Raw genomic sequence first — 20,158 nt, 5'->3', positions numbered from 1 at the left:
ACTTCAACATTTAGAAACAGTGTCAAGAGAGATAAAACGGCTTTATAAGCATCAGAGTCTTAAATAGTGCAGCTGCATGATCGTAGTCTTATTTCTTATTTTCTTTCAATGGTTCAATTATTTACTCATATCACTACCAAGTTCTTCCAGCCAAAAGGTTTCCTTTAAAATAGGCTTTTGGAGCTGGGTGTTGGTAGCTCATGCATGTAATCCTAGCTACTGAAGAGGCTAAGGTCTGAAGATGTTGGTTTGAAACCAGTGTGAGCAGAACAGCCCATACATGAGACTCTTATCTCCAATGATCTACTCCCAAAAATCTTTTTTAAATAACATTCTTAAGAATGCATAGAAATGAGAAAATTCTCACTGCAACAATAATCATCTTCACTGGAATATTTATTTTGTGGTTTTATTTTTCTGGAATATAATTTTAGGTTCCTATTGAATAAACATACACATGTACAAATAGATGGTTATTGCACTTTCTCTCCATATTTTTCTTAGTTTATGTACTTTTGTACAGGTTTGCAGGTGTATGCACATATATCCCCTACATATTTGTATCTTTATTGTTATATAGACATAGATATCAGGCATACATACACATATAAATGTGGGTAGTGATATGTATAGCAAGAGATATATATTTAAACAGATATCTGTATCTGTATACATAACCATATGCATGATATCTATAAGTAGAATAACAAAATGATTCACTTACAAACTTGGAGAAATCAGGAAATCAGTTCTTGATGATTCATATTTATGTCACTCTTATTTTTCTCTAGCTTATACCTGTTGGCATGCCATGTTAATAAAGTTGTATTGTTACAAGCTAATGAGCCAGTTGATGCTTTAATATTTGTGTATTCTCCTATCCCCCAAATAGTCTAAGCCATTGGTCTAACAATTTCTATACCATTTATTTAGTTGAGCTAATAATCTTGCATTTACTTCTAGTAAGCATGCCTTTACATAGAATTACAAATACAGGAAGCTTGACATGGAAGTATGTAGTGATACTGTTATTCAGTCAAAAAAATCTCTTATCTTCAGCATGCAGGGCCTTGGATAAGACGGGCTTTTAGCATTTGACTACATCCTGGAACCTTTAAAGCCTGTGAAATTCTTATTGTTTAATTATCTGTTTAAGTGATTCTTTGCCTTTATTTTGTAGTGACATAGTATACTGAAAACAAATGATTTTTTTAAATTACATAATTTTGACACTGAAAATCCATGTATTGGATTGTTTTTCCAAATGAATGAAACAATTTACCTCACTCACTGTTTATTCTCAATCCCTTCTTGCTGAAGGATGAAAGGAGTAGAATAATCTGAACAAAGTACACTGCCTAGAAATAACTTTTCTACATGTGCTTAGACACAATACAGAAAAAGGCAAAGAGCTACTGTAGGGTTGAGAGTATCAAGGAAATAACAGCAGAGGATGAAGAAAGTGTAAGAGAGAGAGAGATTCCTTTCTGCCAAGAGCAAATTTTCACAGAAATTTTTCTTTTTACTTTTTTCATATATTTTTATTGTAATTAATAGAACGGTTACATTATATTCGCCAGATAGAAGGTGCATTACCTCACATACATTGATATCCTTTCTCATGTTTTGGTCCCCATTTCCCTCCCTCCACCCCTGCCCCTCATCTTGCTTTTCCCCCTTCCCTATCCTACTTCAAATAACCAAATATGCATATATACAATATATCAGATAACAAGGTGAAATACTGTAACAATATGAGATAACCAAGGGACAGCAAAAGAGATGAGAGATAACATAGTATATTAAAGACAGCAAACACTCATTATATGGCTTTTGTTTCTATATCCTGGAGGTCCTTTCATTTAGTGTCATTCTATATGGCCTTATGTATCTAGGTTTTGCTCTATTGCAAATCTCTGCTAGGAGAGCCCAAGGTTTCTACTGATTATGACAAATGAGGGAAACCATTGAGCCTATGTTCCTTTGAGTCTGGCTTACTTCACTTAATATGATTTAGAAATTTTTCTTTTTAATTTGAATAAGGATTTTTTAAATTTTTTTAGTATGAGAAAGAAAAATGAGGAGAAACATTTCTTGTTTTCCATTTAGGAGATGATTTCTCAAGTTTTTGTTGTTTGTGTTTTAAATAAAATTCAGAATTGAAGTTTGGTTATTACGGAGATTATTTTTCTATACTAGTCCATTTGTTTTGGCAATCCTAAGGTCTGAACTCAGCACACTTCCATGGTAGGTGCTCTATCACTGAATCATGCCAACATCCCACTTTTGTGCTGACTACTGTTTTAGATAATGTCATATATCCTACCTACCATGCACCTGGACCATGATCTGCCTATGTTAATCTTTTCATCATATCTGGGGTGACATGCATGTATCATGTGATTAGGTTCTTTTGCTAATATAGAGACTCGGAGATTTTTTTTTTCTGATGATGGCTTTGAACCATAATATTCCTGAGTTCAGCTTCTGATGACGCTGATCTGACAGGTATGTGTCATGTTGATTGAGAAGGCATTCTTGTGAGATTTCTTTCTGTACAGGTTTGCCTTGAACTGAGATCCTTCTGATGTCAAACTCCCAAATAAGACTCTAGACATGAGTCATCAACATCTATATGGCTTTAGTATTAATCTTTGAGAAGCCATCACAAATATAATTATATCTGTGTCCTATGTACCCCTGTATCTCATGAACTCAGGTTTAAAGAACGTTGGTAGTTTGTATGTTTTCTCACTTCTCATGTTAATTGAAACTAGAATTTAATAAATAGCTAAAATGATGGAAATATAAACAATCATCAAGTCATGCAAGGAATTTTATTTTCTGAATTTTTACTCTCTACTTGATTCCTTAGCCTTTAAAACCATGAGAAAAAAAAATGCAGGTAAGCCAACAATACTCCTGATTTTTCTAAATGTCAATTGACCTCTTTAATTGAAATCTGAAGGCTGGCTTATTAATGCCCTTTTCAATTAATTTGTGATGGTAAGTCAAAAATTAATTCATGGATTTTATACAGCAAAAAAGGAGAGTCCACAATCATCTTTCCATTACTGTCCAAACATGTGGAGTAAAAGGAAGCCCAGAATGAACCCACAAACTATGGAGAGCACTGATAAATTCTTTACAGATAAAATACCTGAAATAAAGTTAACTTATTTTCAGTGATTTTAATGCAAATTAAGTGGTGCTCGACAAGGTGTTTTTTTTGTTTTGGTTTGGTTTGGTTTTTTTTTTTGTGGCTCATGGAGCTTGATCTAGGCCTGGGCACTGTCCTTGACCTCTTCAGCTCACAGCTACCACCCTACCCTTGAGCCAATCCCCACTTACCATTTTTTAAAGGTTAATTGGAGATAAGGGTCTTAGGTCCTTTTGTGCCCAGGCTGGATTTGAACCCTGATCCTCAGATCTCAGCCTCCTGAGTAGCTAGGATTACAGGCATGAGCCACATTACCCAGCATTGACACATTTTTGACTGAAACAGATTCATCCAAAATTTGGTGCATCAATTTTATTCCTGACAATTGGCATACAGTTAAGAATATGTGGTCTTGACTCTATTTATGGTAAATAGGAGTATATAATATATTTTTACTTATAAGAATAAATTATAAAGAATTTTAGTCTCCATCTCAGCAGGTAACTCACCAGTACTAAACTGTTCTAAAGCAGAGTCACAGAATCAAAAGGACTTTTCTGTCATTTGTACCTTCCTCTTTTCTTGCTGAATGCTTCATCTACACAGCTTTTTGTGCTAGAAGTCTCTGTCACTGGGATAGTTGTATGTATTCTTTGTGGGCTATCTGCCTTCTGTGGCATTCTGATAACCAATAACCATCTCCCCATTCCCAACATGGGTTTTATAAAGTTCATGTGGAAACTCTCCCCATCATTTCTCAAGAGATGGGCTTAGAAACAAATCTCAATTATGCAACCAAATCACTTAAAAAGCAATGCCTATTATAGTTATGGACAAGTGAATCAAGATGGATCAATCAAATCTCCCAAATCTGTGTCTGTGTCTTTCTCTGCCTCCTCTCCCTAGTTTCTCTCTCTCTCCCTCTCTCTCTCTCTCTCTCTCTCTCTCTCTCTCTCTCTCTCTCTCTCTCTCTCTCTCTCTCTCTCTCTCTCTCTCTCTCTCTCCCTCCCTCTCTCTTTCTTCCATTTGGCCAGGTGCCAATGCCAATGACTCATGTGCATAATCCTACCTACTTCCCGGGGCTCAGATCTGAATATCACAGTACACAGTCATTCTCAGCAGGAACATCTATGAGAGTGTAACTATTTGTCAGCGAAAACAAATTAACAAAACATAAGTAGAGCAAGTGATAGAGCAGCAACCTTGAGAAAAATAGCTAAATGAGAGCATCCAGGCACTGACTTTAAGTCTCAGTTCAAGGATCAGCAAGACATACTTGCACGCGCACACACACACACACACACACACACACACACACACACAATCTCTAAATCATCTTTTAGAGACAATATCTTTCTCATACTCAAATATTCCCTTCATTATTCTCAGACAATACTGATATCCTCTGAGGTACTAATTTAACTCATTTACTTTTGAAATAATATGATTTTTTACAACCATATGGCTTATCTTCTGTACTATCTATTTCAAGATACTTAACTGAACAAACAACATTATTCAGCTTTACGAATTCTATAGAGTTTATAAAATGTATATGTGCTAACTGCAAAAGAATGGCTTTATTTAAATTGTTACAAGAATGATTATTGCTCCTTTTTATTCAAATGTGACCAATTATTTCTCTAGTCTTAGGCTTTAACAGTCGCTGAAACTCAGATATGAATGTGTAATCATCCTATAGCTTTTTATAAAACATTATAATTATAAAAGTTTTAATTATTGACCAAGTTATCAAGGTGATATATTTTCATATGAATGTATTAACTGATATTGCCATTGTTAGTTGCATACTGATTACATTGAGAAGCTTTTATTTTACACGAACTTGTGCTTGCTTATATGAAACTTTCTCAAATTTATTTTGATGCACTCAAGTAGCAAATTAAAGCAGCCCTAGAAACATTTTATTTAGCTTTTAATAGAGTGGTTATTAACCATTTGCCAAATTCAAGATTTTGTGAACCACAAAAGGTTGAAACATCCACACGTACACTACTGTCCTGCAGCCATACAGTTTGAGTAAATGAAAGTTTAGAATGAACATGAGAGCTTATGAATGATAGTGTCTTTTGGCAAACTTAATATAAGTAAGAGCAAAGAACTGCCTTGAAGACTTAATCAGTTTCTCTTTTAATCTCATCAGCTTCCTCAGTCCCCAGATCATGCAAATAATGATATCATAAAACGGTAAAACTGCAGAAGGCTTTTAAGAATCCTTCTAGGCCAGGAGTTTGGCCTAGTGTTCTAGTGGTTGAGTGCTTGCCTATCATGCATAAAGACCAGGGTTTGATTCCTTGGTACCACATACATAGGGGAAAAAAAAGCTGGACTTGGTGCTGTGGCTCAAGTGGTAGAGCTCTAGCCTTGAGAAAGCTCAAGGACATTTCTCAGGCCCAGAGTTCAAGCCCCAGGACTGTCGAAAAAACCCAAAAAACAAAAAAATCCTAATTCCTCTTCCAACCCAAATGCCACTCCTAAATAGCTCCTCATCACAACTTGTCTGATTGTCGATAGTTGTTTAAACAACTAGATACATAAGCAAAAGGTATACATAAACAATTGAAACAGGTAAGTAAATTCTGTATATAGCTCTCATGTTAATAAGGGGATCAAGAGAAAAAACAGAAGAGATAACCACAGAACCAAGTGTGCAAAGTGTCCTATTTGTACTCAAAAGTTTAATAATTCATTCGGTGACAAAACTATTCATTAAACTTATATTCTTTTCTTTTTGAGAATAGAATAGGCTAAATGAATAGCATGGGTTGATGTTAGATGTTGCTTTGTGATTGATTTAAATACAATTTGAAAAAAACCTAGGTGTAGTAGCCCCAAGGCTCTTTCTAATCACATTTTGTTATATAAAATGTTATATAAAAATGCCAATGAGCATACTACACATAAAAGCTACAAGACAAGAAAAAACTAGATGGTAATATTTTAATAATTTTGTTCAAATTATTTTCTTCAGTTTAGAGCAAAACTAAACTACTCAGGTAAGAATATATTAAAAGTGCTAATGTATTAAAAGGAAAAAAATCTTAGGTTCTCCGATGATTATTAGTAGGGCCGGGAGTTTGGCCTACTGGTAGAGTGCTTACCTAGCATGCATGAAGACCGGGTTCGATTCCTTAGTACCACATACATAGAAAAAAGCCAGAAGTGGTGCTGAGGCTCAAGTGGTAGAGGTCTAGCCTTGAAGAAAGCCCAAGGCCAGTGCTCAGGCCCTGAGCTCAAGCCCAGGACTGGCAAAAAAAACAAAAACAAAAACAAAAACCACTTAGTAATCAAGACTTATTAACCACCTATCCTCTTGCATTTCAGTATGAAACTAGTTGTCTAAAATATTCATATAAATCTACTGACTTAAGAAGAACTTTTTGACGTATTTAACAAGCCATATTTTTTTCAGAGCTAAAGATAAAATGCAATGAGGTCTAAACATGTTAGTTTACATCTGTGACAAGAATTCAGAAAGATTTCTGTTTGAGGCCAGCCTGTGAAACACTATTCGGGAACATAATTTATTTTCTATGTACCATGATCCGTGTGTCCAGCTGATGAGTTTAGTCAAAGTTCATCGTGTACATGTTATAAATATCACAATGGAATCATTTTGTATCATTACTTCATACTAATAAAAACATTTTTAAAAAGCAAATGAAGCTGGGTTCTGGTGGCTCATTGCTGTAATCATAGCTACTCAGAAGACTGAGGTCTGAGGATTGCTTTTTGAAGAAAGCCTGGGAAGAAAAGTCCCTGTGAGATTTTTATGTCAAAAAAAAATTCAAAAAGCAGAAGTGACAGTGTGGCTCAAATGGTAGAGTGTTATCCTTGAGTATAAAGAAGCTCAGAGACAGCACCCAGGTCCTTAGTTCAAGCCCACAACTAACAAAAAATGCAGTAAAATCAATTTGGGGTATAGTTATGACTGTAAACTATTTATTTGTTCATTCTCTGGGTGACATTTGAGGGCTTCAGTCCTATGAGGACATGTGACAGAGCCCCACACATGATGCAAGAAATCTGTGCATGATTTTGTAGTTCATACTTAATTTTCATGATTTTTTTCTTTTGCCAGTCCTGGAGCTTGAACACAGGGCCTGGGCACTGTCCTTTAGCTTCTTTTTCTCAAGGCTAGCGCTGTACCACTTGAGCCACAGCACCGATTATGACCTTTTCTGTTTATGTGATACTGAGGCATCAAACTCAGGGTTTCCTGCATGCCAGGCAAGCACTTTACCATTATGCCACATTCCCAGCTCCTATATCCAACTTTCATCAGCAAAAAAAAATTATTAGCAGACATTAGTAGGGTCTTTTTGGAAATTCTTTATACATTTACTCAGTACATTGGCATTATATCTTTCTATGAGGTAGATTATGTTTTGAGCCCTGGAAATAAAATCATGATCTAAAAGTTTTCAAAGTATTTATTCTCATGGAATTTATATCATGGCTGGAAATATGGCTCCTGAAAAACAGCAATATGTAAGCAATCATGCCTGTCAATGAAAGTGTGCCTTCTCATGCTATTTGGTATCAGCATGCTATTTGAAACTCATTACAGATTTTTCTCCCAGAGGATTTTTCTTTCTTTCTTTTTTCCTAGATGTCTATTCTATTAGAGGTAGAGTCAAAAAGAAAAATGTACTTTAAATGAATTCTATTTTTCAAAGTCTGAATCTGTGTGCCTTTTTTCATATATAAGTTCTGATTTATGACAAAGATGAGGTTCGAAGTTTCCTGGGTGAGGGAAGGACGAGAACATGAAGATGCCAAAAGAAGTCCTGAGCTTGTTAAGAGGAAGAGTCAGCACATTTTCCAGAAGTGATTGTGATTACTGGGATATAATATTGCTCAGTTAAGTGAAAATCATTTTTAAAGTTAGCACTTCATTCTCTATTTCATATCGTAAGTTTTGCTTTATGAAGACAACCTATAGTTTATCAGAAATCGCACAGGGTTTGGAATCAACAGGATGAACTACCAGACCTGGACTTAAGTGCCAAAATAGAAAACATCTGTGAGATTAAAGGATTTCTCTGCAAAATATTTCCTCAACTGTTATCAAAATGATTCACTTAAAGTTTTGAGTCACTGCAGCATCTAGTCGTTAGCCTCAACTTGCAAATATTTATTTTTTTAATTCATATAATGATACTTGGTTAGCTTCCAGTCACTATTAGTTAGACAGGGAATTTAATATGTCAAAGTGACATTGTCCTCATCAGAGAAATAAGTATGATTTTAGCCTTCTTTATACAAAGTTCATGAATATCAAAAAATAACTTGCATTTCAGTACGCCACAATATACATGTTTGAGGTTTTGAGAAGATCATAATGAAAACTGTATAAAGAAAAAATTAAAAATGCTGTCCATTTAATGAATGTCAGATATTTTAAAAAATCCAATTTCAAAACCAAAACACAAAATTATTAAGACTAATTTTACTCTTAGATGCATCTACAGTATATAATGGAATTCTGAACTACTCTTCCCCATTACATAGAATTCTCTTTTGTTTTCTAATTTTTGGATCTGTAAAACTTTCCCTAATGGTTTATTAAATTTAATACAGAACTTTTTAAGTTATTTATTGTCTGTTAGTTTGCAGGTAGCATTAGAGTCAGTTAAGCTAGTTTGCTGATTAGAGAAAGTAATAAGTTTTATTTTGCTGCAAATGAATCTTGAAAGCTTCAGTGATTACAAATGTCTGAGTGTAATTGCTTTTATTTCCATGACTAAGGTGGAAGATTATCAAAGATTAAATTTGCTGAAACTCCTTAACAACAACATCATGATTTACAATGTGCTGGGGAATAATAGTTAATGCCTGAATACTATATAAATTTAGTAATCCTAAATTCTATAACTCTAGCTCTGAAATACTTTTGACAGTCATTTTAGAAAGCCTGTCTATTGGCTTACTGACCAAAAAGCTGAGGCCAAGAGAAGTCATATGCTTTGATCAGTGCCTCCAAAAGATTTTGAAAGAAAAAAAAACTGAGGTTGAAATGTAGTGAAGGCATCCTCTCTCTGAAAAAGGAGAAATTGGATCACACACGCACACACACACACACACACACACACACACACACACACACACGATGCTGTGGAAAAAACAGGATCCAATTTCAGAATATGAAGAGGCTGTGGAGAAAAACAGAAAAATCTAATCATGAACAGTGCAAACACAATTAAGTATATTACATTTTTATTATTTATTTATTTTCTAATTTGTTGTTTTATAAGTTACTTTACGTCTTTTTCTTCAGAAGAGTTCTACGGAATGTAAACAATACAAATAAAAAATAAGAAACTTAATAAGGAGTGTGATGATGTCTTTTCAGTAATGTGAGACACAAATAGGCCCACTTATCAAGAATGCTCATTAAGAACTTACAAGAGAGTTTTGTGTGATCAAAAGTGATTTATAGCTCTTTTCAGGTAAAATTCTTATAAAATGGATGCATTTCCCATATTTGTTCTCCTCTTTCCACGTTCATTTTATTACCTTTATTTATAGTTGTTCAGTCTTTATCATACATGCAATCACATTCTTGGAATTGTGATTTCCACAGTAGAAATGAATGTGTATACAGCAAAAAAGAACATAGGTACATCTATTCATTTATTAACCTTGCGTTTTACAATCCTGTATCCTCCTTGGTATTAATTGAGTTTCATTTTCTGGGGTCTATTCAAACTCCTGAATTTGAGGAGCTTGAACTCTGGGCCTGGGCATTGTCACAGCTCTTCAGCTCAAGGATACTGCTCCTACCCCTTGAGCCATGGCACCACTTCCAGTTTTCTAGTGGGTAATTGGAGATAAGAGTCTAATGGACTTTTGTGCCCAGGCTAGCTTTGAATGGTGATGCTCAAATTTCAGCCTCCTCAGTAGCTAAGATTACAGGCATGAGCCACTGGAGATCAGCTCAACCCTCTGAATTTTTAAGACCATCAATATATGAAGAAATCAAGTTGTCATTTCCTTTGTTGGAAACAAGAGAGCTAAATAGTTATTGAACAAGGATATCCTCTGCATCAACCTTTGAGTAAAGTTCTTCCTTTCTCTCTTTTACATAATCATTTCACAAGGAGACCAGCTATATTGTTTCTCAATAAGTCTTCAATATGATTGTAGGGGAGCACAGTTGAATTCATAACTGTATGCAATAAATATTTTCCGAATAAACTAACCAGAATATAGCAATTATATACATACTTCTATTTGTGTCATGTTGCATAAGAAATCACTCATGAACAAATTTGCTATTCAATGCTTGGAAAAATACATATATCCACACATAGGTACAATTTTTTTCATATATTTTTATTGTAATTAATAGAAGGGTTACATTATATTCGCCAGATAGAAGGTGCATTAATTCACATACATTGATACCCTTTCTCATGTCTTGGTCCCCTATATCCCTATTTCATATACATAGGAACATTTATTATGTTAGGAAAAATTTAAATTAATTATATATTTCATCATGTCCCAGATTCATAAAAGATTTCATATACTAGTCACTCCTTCAGTAATCAAGGGGAATTGATGATTCTGTGAAGACTTGGTAAAAAAAAAGAAAATAAATATCTGGTAGCCCAAAATGAGACTGAGTATCAACAGATATGACTGAAATTTCCTTGCATATTTACATCATCCCAGAAGAATTTTGGCCTTTCTGAAACAGGTATTACTCAAAATAGATAAAGTGTCCTTCTGCCAATTAGGTTTTTTTTTACATATGAACAAGTTATCTACGTATTTTAAAATATTTTTTATTGTAATTAATAAAAGAATTACATGATATTTGCCAGATAGAAGGTGCATTAATTCACATACATTGATACCCTTTCACATGTCTTGGTCCCCATTACCCTCCCCCCCACCCCTCCAATCTTGATTTTCCCCCTTCCCTATCCAATTTCAAGTAACCAAATACAAATATATCCAATATATCAGATAACAAAGTGAGATACTGTAACAATATGAGATAACCAAGGCACAGAAAAAGAGATGAGAGATAACATAGTACATTAAGGACAACAATCATTCATTATATGGCTTTTGTTTCAATATCCTAGAGGTTCATTCAATTTGCTTCATACTATATGGTCTTATGTATTAAGGTTTTGCTCTATTGCAAATCTCTGCTAGTAGAGCCCAAGGTTTCTACTGATTATGATAAGTGAGGGAAACCATTGAGCCTAAGTTCCTTTGGGTCTGGCTTACTTCACTTAATATGATCTTTTCTAAGTCTTTCCATTTCCTAACAAATGGGGCAATGTCATTCTTTCTGACAGCAGCATAGAATTCCATTGTGTGCAAATACCACATCTTGTTGATCCATTCATCAACTGAGGGACATCTAGGTTGGTTCCATATCTTTGCTATGGTGAATAATGCTGCAATGAACATTGTTGTGCTAGTGGATTTAGTATGCCCTAGTTTCTGGATGGTTGGGTAAATACCAAGTAGTGGAATTGCTGGGTCATAGGGAAGCTCTATGTTTAGCCTTTTGAGGCACTGCCATACTGCTTTCCATAGTGGTTGAATGAGTTTGCACTCCCATCAACAGTGTAGTAGTGATCCCTCCTGGCCATATCCCCTCCAGCAATCTGTTGTTATTTGTTTTGCTGATCCTGGCCATTCTAACTGGAGTGAGGTGGAATCTTAGAGTTGTTTTGATTTGCATTTCTTTTATGACCAGAGATGTTGAGCATTTCTTCATGTGTCTATAGGCCATTTTTATTTCTTCTTCAGAGAAGACTCTCTTTAAGTCTTTTCTGCCAATTAGTTTTGATTATCATTATTGCCATCTTATTAAGTCTAGGTTTTGCCATTCCTCCTTAAAGAGGACTCCCAATACTCTAAGAAGTATAACAACAACAACAATAACAACAACAATAACAACAACAATAACAACAACAACGAACAAGCATTTTTGGTTATAAAGATGAAAGAGCCAAGTGGAACTTTAATGTTAGTAGAGAGCTCTGCATATAATAAAATTACATATGTGAAATATACATGAATATGTGAGTATGAGTACAAATATAACTGGGGACATGAGAATGATATCAATGCATTGAATCAATAATTGTATCCTGCTTATACAGTAGTTTTTTACTATTTGGAAACAGATATGCAAGAATATATAATTGTCTGTATTTTTTTATATCTGCGTATGAATCTACAATTATCTCAAACAAAATTTCAATTAAAATAAAGTAGATTATTTTAAAAATTGTGATGTTAGCATGACCTATATTATGATCACATTTAAGATTATGGGAATTTTTATATTCAAGGTTAAGTGTTTTGAGATAATTATGCCCTACAATTATAATTGTTGTATCAGATATTTAATTATAGCTTAAAATATGATAACCTGACTACTCTGTACAATGAATACTCAATTTATTCCATTCTATGAAGAAAAATATAATCTCAAATAAGTCACTTTTAGTTTTCAAAAGTAACAGTTCAACTCTACATAATGAGTCTATTTTTAAAATACTTTTTTCTACATCATAAATTTATGGTTATGATCAGGAAAATAAAAATTTGTCTAATTGTCATTGTTGTTTTCTTGTATTATTACTATAGAAATGAAATAAATATAATTACTTGACTAATTTATGAGTGCTAAACATCTTGTCAGAAACTTTACATTTAAATTGAGTTTTCTAGTGTACATGAAAATTGTAGACTCTAATATATTTTTACATCTTTTTCTTTCATTTTAAATACTTTATCTAAGGCATATGATGAGCTATTTTTCTACTTTGAGGAACTCTAGTCCATTCCCCTGAAGATTATGTGTTAGATGTATTTATAAAGCTCGTTCTTTGGTAGGAAGAAAGAGAGCTGTAGTGTAGCATTTCTTATACTTAAGAAGAGAGGCTAATTGGAAGGTTAATTGCAAGGAAGCTTAATCTGTAGGAGACTAGTGTAATTATTGTTTTTCATAAAATAGAAACCTTGTTCCTTTGAGTTCTGCTCTCAAAAGTTCACTAGGCCTTATATATTGGGATTGTTGACATTGTGAGCTTTTCATTTAATTTTAGCTAATAGAACTTCATAGGAACAGTTTTTAACATACGGTTGTAGTAAGAATATGAAACTGCCTTTTATCGTCAAAATATATTGGTCTAATTTGCATAATAAATCTCACCTGCTGATTTCAAGTCAAATATCATTTCTTTGGCCAACTCTTCAACAATCACCACTAGATTTGGTACAAGTTCATAGTGGCATGGCAAAGCAATAGTTCATATTGCACTCTATCTTGAGAAAATAGTTTTGGAATCAATTCTAAAGAGTTAATTTTTTTTTAAAGTCAGAAAAATTGGAATGGTGATTGAATTGGCCATAACGTCTATACCAGGTTATGCTTCTTTCTCTGGAGTCCAGAAATACATTTTTAGTGACCATCAAACTCAGACTGAAGTGGTCCCTCCTCCAGTATATAAGGAGCTTACAAACTCCCACTCCAACCCAAAAAAGATGGGGAAAGCTAAGTGAATTGAAAAGCAAATTCTTCTTATATCTTTAAGAAATGGAAGTCACGGGGGCAATGGGACTTCCCCACCGAATTGGAGACGAAAAGACAGATAGGAAAATGCAGAGATGCACACCTTACCTGAGAAAGAATCGGCAGCAGATCTGCTGCTGGATTATGAAAGCCAAAATATATAATTGAAAAATTGTTTGCAGCCCACTGTGGATAAATTTGTGAAGGAAGAACTTCAGACAGACACAGACATCAGATACTCTCATATTTTCCCAAGTTTACTCTCAAGTAGCTCCAAGATCTTTTTATTTGGAATGAGGAAGAGTGCTATTGAGGTTTAAAGACCTCAAACTTTTTAGGCTCTCAAGTCAACCACTTGAGCCATGCCTCCTATGCTGTGTGTGGTGATTCTTTATGAAACAGAGTGCTGATAACTTTTCTTCCTGAGTTAGCCTTGAAACATGATCTTCCTGCTTCTGGACATTGTCTTCTTGTTCATTCCAACTTTGTAGGAAAGCAAGTATCCTGTTTGCAATAAAAGAAGCCAGGCAGGAAGAAAAGAGTCAGATTCCAGACCTCTATAATATCTAGACTCATTGGTTAGCCATCAACTCCTTACTTCCACTCGATTTCTATAGTAAATAGTGAAAAGAATACCATCTTTCATTTGGGAAATAGGCTATCTTCATATCTGTCAGAGGATGCTATTATTTTAACAAGATGAAACCTCAGGAGAACCTGTAGAACTAGAGTCGTTTTCCAGGAAGTCAGAAGGCTAGTGGGAGATTATCAGAGTCTAACTGACCTGGGGATAGAATTTTCCCATCCTGGTCACAGCCAAATTTAATTTATCACATCAGAGGAGGAAATGTCTAACTCCTGCACACTTTAAAGAGACCTAAGACATTCTTGGAAAATTTACAATCCAGAAAGAGAGTCTGGATGGAGAAACGTAAACAAAATAGAAACAAACAAAAATGAAATATCCATCAATTACAAGGAAACTGCAATAATTCAACATTAAATGATTCCTTTGTGAAGTTTTTTCCATCATAAGCTATTACAGAATTATAACTATAGAAGAAATGTTTACAAGGTTTACAGGTTCTCTTCTCTTTAAGTAAAGGATTGCCAGTGATACATTAGTGCAAATATTTGAGATAAATTATAATCATCTTAATTTATATACCTATTATCTAATTCCTAAAACTAATTATTCTGTCACAACACTTCTGTAGACTACGTCTTTGGTTGCCTTTTGTGAGTCAGATTTTATATTAAATGCATGCACTTTAGACAGCACAGTTGTCATTAAAATGGAAGATTGCTATTTTGAGTTTATAGAGATCATTGCCATGTAGGAACAGAATCTTGGTTTTACTGAGCGTGTGGAACATAATAGAAGGAAAAAAAATTTGAGCCTGTCAGAGTTGATTACTCACTTTTTGGTAGAGCAATAAATATGTGTCGGTCAGATAACAACCTGTGAAATAACGGAGTAATGAGCACTCATCAGAAAAGCAAGCTTCTCAATTAGGTAATTACCGCTACAGCAATATGCATCAAGTATACTTCTAGTTATTTGCTGTCAAATTTTCTAGACTACTTTTCTCATTTTAACTGTAAAGGAAATATCGAATCAAGTGTGTTACTTGTCTATAGACAAATGCAGGTGTTGTTCAATATGTGAATTTGTTGTCAGAAGCAGCTGGTTGTCCTGTCAGGTAAACTTTTGTCTGTCCATAACAACAAGATTTGGGAAGCAAGGATCCTATTTACAGAAGAATGAAGTATCCAGATACGAAGAAAAGAGTCACAGACCAAAAAGTAGGGGAAATTTCTCATTTCTTTCCAGTGTATTTTATGACTCTAAAATGCTACAGTAACTATTTACAATACTCAAAAATATCGCAACTGGAAGGAAAATGCTTAGTTGGTTGATAGAATTATTTAGTGAATAGTGTCATCTACTCAAAAGTACTTCCTGACTCACTATGTGCAAAAGATAGCATGTAAGAAAACAGACAATTTACACAGATGCATAGCTGATAGTAATTACACAGCATTGACAACGATGCAAAGCAGAATGTGGTAAGCATGAGTCTTTGAGACCATTACTTCCAACAAAAGGATTAGCAGAGTAAAAAGAGTAACTTGAGTTAAAATTGTAAGGAGAAAACATTTATGTGCTTTCTATGGAAACAATATTTGATATATCATTAAAACAAAAATTAACAGATGTTAATGACCTAATTTTAATTTACATTTTTATAGCCTTCCTCATTCCAGTCATACTTCCTTAAAAATTCCTTCTGAGGAAAGAGTGTCTCTCTCAGAGTGAATGGAGCACAACTCAATCATTGTACTTATCACATTTTTGGCAATTATTTGTTTGAGTGCTTTAAGTAAATGGGGGAGACACTACCGTGTTTATTTTTGTACCAGTGACAGTCTGAGAGAGGTAGAACTTGTTAGTCATTTCATAATTATGTTGAATTAATGGATGAATAATTCATTCACTCTTCGAGGCTGATTGTGGCTTTTGAAATAAATGAAACTAATTTGAAGTTTTCAACCTAGTCATGCTATAAATAAGCATATTTGGGCCATATTATATTACCTGGACTGATTTAATAATTCTACTACAATTTTCCTATTTATTCACGCAAGTACATGGGGAATTTCATCACTATCATACAAGCATATCTGTCTCTCTGTGTGGACCAATGGAAGTTACAGAATTATGAAATTTCACCACAGTTTTTGTACTTAATTATGATACTATCTTCACATATAAACAAATGTCCAGCTGATGTCACTGAGATTCAACATGAGTGAATAGTTGTTTTAAGGAGGAAAACTTTAATTAAGTTAATCTTATTCACAATAGTGTTTGAGGCAAAGATAAAGTCACAGCTTCATTCAAAGGCTGACAAGGTGTCTCCTTACTATGCTCACAAGCATGGTGTATGACAATGATCACTGCCCATTTATTCAGGCTTTCTTCTGGTTTTCACTATTGAATTTTTAGCATTTCTTCTATTTCCAATTTCCTAATTCCTTCTTCTCTGACCACATAGCAAAAAAGATGCATTGAAACTTTTACTATTAATTGGCTTTTGCTTTTCACTTTGGATAGTTTCTCCTACTGACCTTTCCCACAACCCCATATGGAAAAATGTTAATTATGTCTTTATATATGGTCACCTTATACAATAATCTACCTGCATGGATAATACCTGGTGGACCTCTACCTTCCAGATATTTCAAGTTAATTTTTTCCCCAAATTGCCATTTCCTTTGCTACCACCATTCATTCATTCATTATATATATTGCTATATATTTTGAGGCAAACGCTTTAAAATTCCAAATTACTACATGTCTTCCTATGCTCATGTTCCTTGATACAACATATTAAAACAAAAAGAAAACTTAACAATTTTATATTCAAATATTCGCATATAATAAATATTTTAGCACCATGTTATATCACACATAATATAACTGCTGAGGTTTCAATTAATGAAACCATACCTAAGGTACTGGTTGTTGCAATAAACATTATAGAATATTTGTAAAACTTAAGATATACATCAGAAGTAACAGGGAATTTTTATATGAATGAATAAATTGAGAAATTAAATAATAATGGAGATGCTTTTTAAATTTTTTGTTGTTATTGGTCTGGGACTTTAACTCTGAGCCTTGGAGCTATTTTTGGTGATTAATTGGAGATGATAGTGTCATATATTTCCTGCCTGGGTTGGTTCAGGGCTCACCATCCTGAGTTAGCTAGGATTACAGTGTTAGCCGCTGGCACCAACAGAGAGATATTATTTTAATTAAGCACACAAAGGAATAAATAAAAACAGATATTTTCAGAATTAACAAGAATATTTTTGAAGCTCACAAGAAAATTAAGTTTAACATAAAACTTGAATGCTACAATAAAATGCTGTAAATATTTAGGTGAATATCTGTACAATAATATGTTATGAGAATTTCAAAATGAGAAAGAAAATTCAAGTACAAAAAAGTACTAAGCATTTGGCACTAAGTATTTTTAGAAAAGTATACAAAGACAATTCTTGTAAATCAACGTAATTAGGTATACATTTTATGTCATTTGAGTTAGGCCCAGAATGAAAGATAATACTTGAAAACGAATTAATCTAAGCTCTATTCTTATATTTCTAAAAAGGAAGAAGATGAAAAAGCAATCGTGCTTGGCCATCCACAATGTTCTCTTTTCCCTCCTCCATTATTCTTACCACCTTTTTCTGAATTTCATTTATGCCTATAGAAATCAGTTCAATAGAAACTTGAAATAATTTCTTTCCTGAACACATATTGAATGACTATAAAATATAATGGACAAGTTTGAGAAGATTTTACAGTGCTTTTCTGGCAAATTGTGAGCTAATTTTGGCATTCTAACAAATAAGCTCTCTTTAGATAAGGAAGGATTCTTGTCTGCAAGAGTGAAAGCTCTCTAGGGAAACTCAATTCCTAATATGCCAGTCTGGCTGACATACTGAGGAATTAAAATCACATCCAGAAAAAAATTCATTCTGGGTAACATTTCTGGAGTTTCTCCTCATGTTGAAAATTCTCAAAATATGTACAAATCTAAGGAAAAGTATTGAATAGCTTATGGTTCCTTTTAATCTAGTGTGTATTCATTTAAATAATTATTCCAAGAAATACTTAACACTCAAGGATAAATTACTTAAAATTTCGTTGAATCACTAACTTATTCAAAGTTAGCTTATTTATCAATAATCTACTAAACAAGTTGGTGATATCTATCTATCTATCTATCTATCTATCTATCTATCTATCTATTTATTTATTGCCAGTCTTAGGTCTTGAACTCAGGGTTTGGGGTATACCCCTGAGCTTCTTTTGCTCAGGTATAACACTCTACCATTTTAGCCACAGCACCACTTCTGTCTTTTCAGTTTATGTGATACTGAGGTACCGAATCCAGGGTCTCATGCATGCTAGGCAAGCACTCCTCAACTAAGCTGCTTTCTAAGTCCATAATATATTTTGTAATAGTTCTAATATTGCAGTGTTTTCTTTATTAATTTTTATATTAAACTATGATATTGGTACAGTTCTCTCTTCCCCTGCATCCCTCTCTCTGTTCAGCTTTCTCTCTTGCCTGATTCCTCATCCTTTCTAGAATAAAATAACAATAGGCCTTTTCACATTCCCTAAGGATAGACTCAAACGCATACAGGTTATAAACACAAATTTTTCTTTTCTGTGTGTAAAAGATGACTCTGCTTAAATAGATGAATTTCTGTTAAAAAAAAAGTAATTCTGCCAGTCATGGTGGCTCACACCTGTAATCCTAGCTAATCAGGAGGCTAAGATCTGAGGATCAAGGTTCAAAGCCATCCTAGGCATAAAAGGATCTGAGACTCTTATCTCCAGTTATCCTCTGGAAAATGAGAAGTGGGGCTTCACTTAAGGGTAGGGCAGTAGCCTGGAGCTGAAGTGCTCAGGGACAATGCCCAGGCCCAGGGATAGGATAGTAGCCTTGAGCTGAAGAGCTCAGGGACAACACCCAGGCCAAGCTCAGGCCCCATGACCCACAAAAAAATAGTAATGCCACAGAAAAAATTTTTTCTCATTTTCATATTTCATTCTTTGGAGTTATTAAAGTCATAGAGGTGATATCTTACATCTCTTTCCAAAGAGAAAGCTTTAGAAATGTTCTTGTAAGGATCTCATCCCACCTTGCTCTCCCTTGTCCGTTGTGAATTCTGTAAGAAGACACTAGGCAGACACTATCAGCCATAAACATGAGAGTTTTCACACTGACCCCCCCGTACCCCACACATCTGGCTGTGCCAGCCTTTCTAAAATCTCAGGTTATCTGTAGCAGGGACATAGGTGACCCTCCAAGCTCACATTTACTGCGTCCACTTACAGAGCTGTCTAGAGTTTGCTAACAGGAGCCTACTGGGCATTTCTGCTGAGGAGTGGGTGACGGGACCTGCCATGGACACAGGTCACAAGAGGATTGGTTGTCCAGTGACTCCACAGGGACCTGGTGGACATTCACCCTGTCCTGGTGAAAGGGATAGCAGAGGACAAAGGCCCCTTTTGCTTGCTTGTGTCAAAGCAATTCTGACACAGGCAATTTTGCACTATAAAATCTCCTCAAAATGATATGGTTTTTCGGAGAGGTTCGACGGCTCAGCATGGACTTGAGTTCACTATTTCAGTGGACCTCAGCTAACCTTGAGGGTCCAGAAGGTGATCAAGGGGGGTGAAGGGAGGCCTCCACTGCCCATTTTCTCAGGGGCACCCCTCTCTGGGCTATGGATCCTGTGAGAATCTGGTGAGCGTGGAGTTAGGATGGTTCCTTTAGCAAGCCCAGCTCCTCATGCTCAGACGGGAAGCCTTTCTTCTTCCACCCCTCTCCTCCAGA

At 34.7% G+C, this 20,158-nt stretch overlaps 1 pseudogene; it reads right to left on the bottom strand.

The window, feature by feature from the left end:
- Nucleotides 1-19,727, bottom strand: part of LOC150054155 (large ribosomal subunit protein uL10 pseudogene) — a 36,176-nt pseudogene extending 16,449 nt beyond the window's left edge.
- Nucleotides 19,728-20,158: the final 431 nt, after the last annotated feature.

Source organism: Megascapheus bottae, chromosome 15 (genome assembly GCF_031878675.1).
Source record: "Megascapheus bottae isolate mThoBot1 chromosome 15, mThoBot2.hap1, whole genome shotgun sequence".
NCBI classification, from domain to species: Eukaryota; Metazoa; Chordata; class Mammalia; order Rodentia; family Geomyidae; genus Megascapheus; species Megascapheus bottae.
Note: the sequence above shows the minus strand (reverse complement) of the source record. Positions and strands in the feature narration are given on the sequence as shown.